This window comes from Rhinolophus ferrumequinum, chromosome 25 (assembly GCF_004115265.2).
Source record: "Rhinolophus ferrumequinum isolate MPI-CBG mRhiFer1 chromosome 25, mRhiFer1_v1.p, whole genome shotgun sequence".
NCBI lineage: Eukaryota > Metazoa > Chordata > Mammalia > Chiroptera > Rhinolophidae > Rhinolophus > Rhinolophus ferrumequinum.
This window is the reverse complement of record NC_046308.1, coordinates 13,642,217-13,648,216: the sequence shown is the minus strand read 5'-3', so window position 1 is coordinate 13,648,216 and position 6,000 is coordinate 13,642,217.

Here is a 6,000-nt window from a genome sequence, read left to right as displayed (position 1 = left end):
GTAGCGATGGGTCCACAGCGTTGTGAATGCAGTTAATGCTACTGACCTGTATAGTCACAAATTAGGAAAAGCATTATGTACATTTCATCAGGGTGAAAACGCAAAAAATCCCGTATTATAGACGATGAAGACAGTAGCAGCGTACATGACTGCATGGACGCTGAAATGGTCTTGGAACGTTTCAAGAAGAGGGGAAATTTGGGTGAGTAAAAATGGGTGGAGGAGCATGAAACTCTCACGGAAACACAGCATGCATTTCAGTGTTTACCCTTTTTTAGATCATTTGAAATAGGCTAGATTCTCTGCAGCGAGAATGCCAAGGGTTCTATTTCTCTTCCTTTCCCGCTCCTCATCCTCCCTTCCTTCATCCAGCACAGAGGTGGGCCTGGCAGCAGCTTAGCTGCCATTACGACATCCTCCCATCCACACACCCTCACCCACGTCCAGTGAGGGCGCGGGGCTGGCAGTCACCAGGGCTGCTGGGCCCTGTGGCGTCTGCTTCTGCCCTGGGCTCCCACGCGGGGCTTTCCCTGCAGTGGGTGGCAGAGCTCCGAGTGAGTGCTGAGCGGCAGCCCCAGGACGGACAGTTCCTCTGTGTCCCCGGAGCCCCGTGACATCGCGGAGGAGAACCTTCCCAGTGAGGGGGGCAGGGAGACGCTCCAACTATCCCCAAGGTAAGCTGGCCCTTCTTTGTCTAAGTGACAGGCCCCAGAAGGGGGCTGCATGTCTTCCTTTCCCCCCGAATTCAGAGGGAAACCTGACCATGCACATGGAGATGACATAGGCGATTTCCTTGTTGGGGGATGTCACGTGAGTCTCTAACCGCTGATACCTCAGTCAAGACGGCATCCAACATGACGGCCTCAGCGACAGACTGTGCGGTGGCAGCACTGTCCTCAAGAGAACACTCTTCTCCTAAAAAGAGTTTTCTATTTGCCGTGCAAAGGGGCTTGACAGACTGTCCATGAAGAGCTCGAGCTTTGGCACGGGAGTTCTGAGCTTTTCTCCTGGGTCACCGACTCAACCACCTGGTGTCCTAAAGAGCATCCCCTAGTGGAGGTTTAACGCAGGACCCTCATCACTGGGTGTGAGGAGACTGGGGGATGGCGGGCCTCCCCCACTTGAAGCCTCCCGGGAAAAGAAGGAGGAGATGATATCCTGTGGACCCTTCTCATGCAAGCAGTGGGCCAGAGGGGTCTGCATCTGGCCAAACAACAGAGGACATCTCATAAATGACCCAGTTGAAGGTACAGTAGAACTATGTTCATTAAGGTAATTTAGTGGCTCTGGGAAAGTCTCCATCTCTGCATCTCGGTGGGTACTTTGTGGTCCCAGCATCAAGTCGGGGACACTGCAGGATCCTAAGTCACCTGCGTGTTGCCCAACCCCTGGGGACCCCTAAGCCTCTTGGAGCCCTGTGGAGGGCCTGGGTCACCTCATGGCACCATTTCTGAGGTTCTGTAAGCTGTTTTTCTACATGTAAAAATCAAACAAGCCACAAAAATATCGAAGAAAATGTAATGCTCTTTTGGGATATGGTAAGGGGATAGGAATACAAATTGCTAAGGTTTCTTTAATTTCCAAATTTGTAAATAAATAAAGCAAATGTAATTGGTTTCCTTACATTTGCAGCAGCAGTGTCTTCTGTAACCTTTTCCATTGGAATACATTGAGCCATAAAACTTATCTTTTTATTACCACTGCATGATGGTTTTTAAGTCGAAAGGCACAGGCAGGTCTCGGTCCTATTTTACTGTGCAGGTGTCATGTTGGGTCATATTGAGTGAGGGGTGGAGGGGCAGGGTCCCCTCTCCCACCTGTCCTCAGACCTCCTGCTCCTCACAGAGCCCAGGGAGGAGGGACTTGGCCTTTTCATCCTGGAGTCCTAGAGCCCCCCTCCCCCCATTTCCTGTGTATCAGTTTTACTGTCCAGGGAACCAGTCACCTATGGCTGCCCTGCCAAATGCCCAGGTGCAATCGCCCCTATTGAGACTTTTATAGATGCTCAGCTGACAGACAATACCCTTAGGCTAGTGCAGCAAAAGCCTCCAGTTTCCTGTGGATCTGACCCCTGGGATGTCAGCGCCCAGGGTCACTTCTAGGTCCTGAGGAGCGTCCCTGCACCCCCTCACCCCCAGCCCCCCAGGAGCCCTCCTGCATCTGTGTCTGTGCCTCCCCAGGGATTCTAGCACCTGTGTTTGTGTGGCAGGTCCTGGTTGACACCTGTGAAGGCCATGACCTGGCCTCAGCCGGGTCCTCAGAGGGGGTGGGGCTGCCACAGTGTCGGGAACCTTCCAGCAGGACCCAGAACGGGAGCCGCCTCACTGCTGCCGCTCTCCCAAGGTGCTGCATTTAGATCAAGTTCATATTTTATTGTATAGATTTAGTGCTAGTTTTGCATAGATCTTTTATTTCACTTGGAACATTTTTACATTAGTATTTATCTGCTTCCACTTGCTTTTAAAATGTTTTTCTATAAAATGAAACACAAATATAGAAAAGCACCCCGAGGACCGGTAGCCATCGATTATTCTGGGCACTACACTTTGCGGAGCAGGGTTTTCCACTGTGTGAAAACCCAGATGCTTCTGAGCCGCTTCTCTGGGCGCCCTTGCCTGCCCCCACACTTCTATAGAGAATCCCAAAGGGCCTGGGTGGGTTCCCCCAGCTTTCTGGCCAGATCCACCACCTTTCAACCGTGCTGCCACACTAACGTTGAGCTCATTAGGAGCAATCGTTGTGCTTGGACTATCCCTGGAGTAAGTGACTCCATCCTTGTGACCTGGTGACTCAGGTGTCCTTCTTCTGTCCTAGTGCAGGACGCTGCCCAGGTGGCTGGGGACATTGTGTGTGTGCTACTGGGTGTTGGCAGCAGATGAATTTATGTTTATAAGAAATCATACAGCTGGACGCTTAAGACTGGGGCACTTTGCGATCTGTAAAGTAAATATCAATTAAAAACAAGAAATGCAAAACCTGTTTTTTCCCCAAAGAACCTTCAGACCTAGGTGGCTTCCTCTGATTTCTACCAAATATTTCCTATAACAGATACTCTCCATCACACCCGTGTAAAGGATGAAAAGTAACCTTCTACCCCTTCCCCTGCCCTGGAGGCACCCATGTGTCCTTTCTGGAGGCTGCCATTCCCACATTTCTTGCTTAGTCTTCCTTACATTTAGTATTTGAACAGCTATGTAGCACGTATATACAGGACCTGTCATTTTTCTTCCAGTTCTGAGTTTTCTTATATTTAGCCTCATAATACTAATAAGTAGGCACCATATCACAGAACAGGGAACTGAGAACAGAGGGGTTGTCACTTTTTCAGGTTCATGTGGCTTCCAGGATTATTTGATACAGGTTATTAGACACCAGTTGCTATGCTCAGTCATTGTGCTGTGCTGACTTTCTATATTGTTTCATTAGAATAAAGTCATGTCCCCATGCAATCAGTGTGCTGGGTGTTTTAAGTGCACACCACACTGCGACACCCCTCTTCTAAGTCCAACTTTGATTCGGTTGGCTTCCCGAGACAGCTGGTGAACAAGGAGAGCGGAAGTGTGACCTGGGAATGAATTAACACTTTCCCATGGTCTTCTGCCAGCAATATATCAACAGTGCTATTTTGAATGACTTTTCCAGGATCAATCATGTTTCAAGGTTACAAAATGAAAAGGATGAGCATAAGGGATTCAAACACAGAATTCACAAGAAAACCATCTGCAATCGATATAACCTACTGGCGTCCTCAGCAATGGTTCAGCAGCACGAAAATGTTTATCTGGCCAAATGATAGGTAGAGACACAAATGTCTTCCCTCCCCTGTTGCCTGACAGCTGCCAAACCGTTTGTTCCCCGTGCTCTTCCCGGGATTTCACAAGGCAGTGCCTCAGCAAACTGAGGCCCGATGGAGAGATATCGGAAAAGCTCCTTTGAGGGGAAGTCTCAGCAAACTGAGACCCGATGGAATCATATCAGTCCCTCCCCTTCAATGGATTCCTTGGAGGTGTGTGTGTGTGTGAAGGCAAAGTACAAGCTGGAACACAACGGGAACTTTTGGAGAGACAGCCAGCAGGCTACGTAACACACAGATCTTGAGATTAACAATCTTTTACCTCCTTAGATGTTAACCAAATAAAAACTATGCATTGGCCCAATTCAGGGCTCAGTCATTGAGCCTTAAGTCCCTTGGCCCCGCTTGTACTCTATTCTTGGCTACTGTCTTTTCTTAGCCCTGCACCGCCCATCTCGCTTCCCACAGCTCGTGTAGTGCTGGACACGACACTCCCCCACATTGAAGGTGCTGCTGAAGTAACCCCAGTCAGCGGAGTCCAGAGCAGTGGCTGTAGTTTGTACACAGAGACTGGGCTGTGGACAGGGCGGACGTGGGCAGGAAAGGGGCATTCAGAGCCAGTGTAGCCACTGCCCACGCTCAGCCAAGCCAGAGTCCAGGCTGCTCAGATCTATCGTCAGTGAGACCCTGGGGGCTTGTCGACTTCAGGCTTTAAGCCCCCAAAGCACCAGCCCCGCAGACCCCTTTCCCGGGTGGTGTTAACTGCTCATCATCCGGGTTTGTTTGCTCGAAGCAACTGTCATGTGGGCAGTTGGTTCGGAATGTCCAGGGTTTTCCCCGTTGGGAGTTAAACAGACTACTGGTCATTCAGGGTGGTCACCTGACCACCAGGAAGTCTCCCTGCAAGGCAGCGATAGAATCAAGTGTGGGGGCGGGGGGGCAAGTGAGAGGAGATGGACACATGTTTGCATCCGCCCAGTCCATGGTGGTGGGCGGGGGGGTCTTCATTTCAGGGAAAGGCATTGTATTTCGGGTCATGGATTAAAACATAGAGCCAAGGGTTGGGTCAGGATTTGAGCCATTTTCTTGGGCCAGGCACCTCCTTGGGGCACCAGCTATCTCCGCAGAGCAAGTTTTGGGCAGGAGGATGTGGGAAAAGCAGTGAGGAGAGTTCTTGATTCAGGTGTCAGGACATGATCTCATCATGTCCAGGTGTTCGGGGAATCTCTGTCCCTAGGCAGCCATCTCTGTCCCCTGGTCGGATCCATCACTCATGAGTGTTGTGACTCTAGGAAAGTCACTTAATCTCTCTAAACGTCAATGCCCTGAACCATAAAATATGGATCACGGCCCTTACTTAGCTCACCCTATAGTGCAGGTGCAAGCATCACAAGATAGAACAGATTTTTCCCATGACCTCTAAAACATGTTAGTGTGGAAAAAAAAGGTTCCATGCTCCTGTCTTGTAGCCTTCCATGTACCCTCTCTGGAGGCAACTGGTTCTACATTCCTTGCTTATTCTCCCAGACATTTATCACTTAATGTAGGTACCAACCATTTTTCTTCAGGCTTTGTATTTAGTTCTAGTCATTGAACATAATATTTATAAGCACATCCTATGAACATTTCCGTATCACAGACAGGGATCCCAGACACAGAAGGGCTAAGTAACCTTCTCAGGTCCACGGGGCTTTCAAATGGGATGTGCTTTCTGGCCATCAGGCACCCGCACTCTCAGTCGCTGTGTTGTATTGAATCTCTATTTGTCTCATCTAAATAGTTATTCCTATATAACCAGTCTGTTGGGTATTTTAAGTTCACACCAAACTGCAAGATCAATCTTCTAAGCCCTATTTTGATTCAGGTGGCTCCTCAGCTGGTGATAAAGAGATCTGAAATTTGACCTAGAAATTCTTTTTTTTTTTTTCAATTACAGTTGATATTCAATGTTATATTGGTTTCAGGTGTATAGCATAGTGGTTAGACATTTATATAATTTACAAAGTGAGGCCCCCAATAAGTCTAGTACCCACCTAGCACCATACATAGTTATTACAATATTATTGACCATATTCCCTATGATGTACTTTACATCTCCACGACTATTTTGTAACTGCCAATTTGTACTACTTAACCCCTTCACCTTTTTTTTACCTAGACCCTTACCCTCCTCCTAACTGGCAACCATCAGTTTGTTCTCTGCGTAT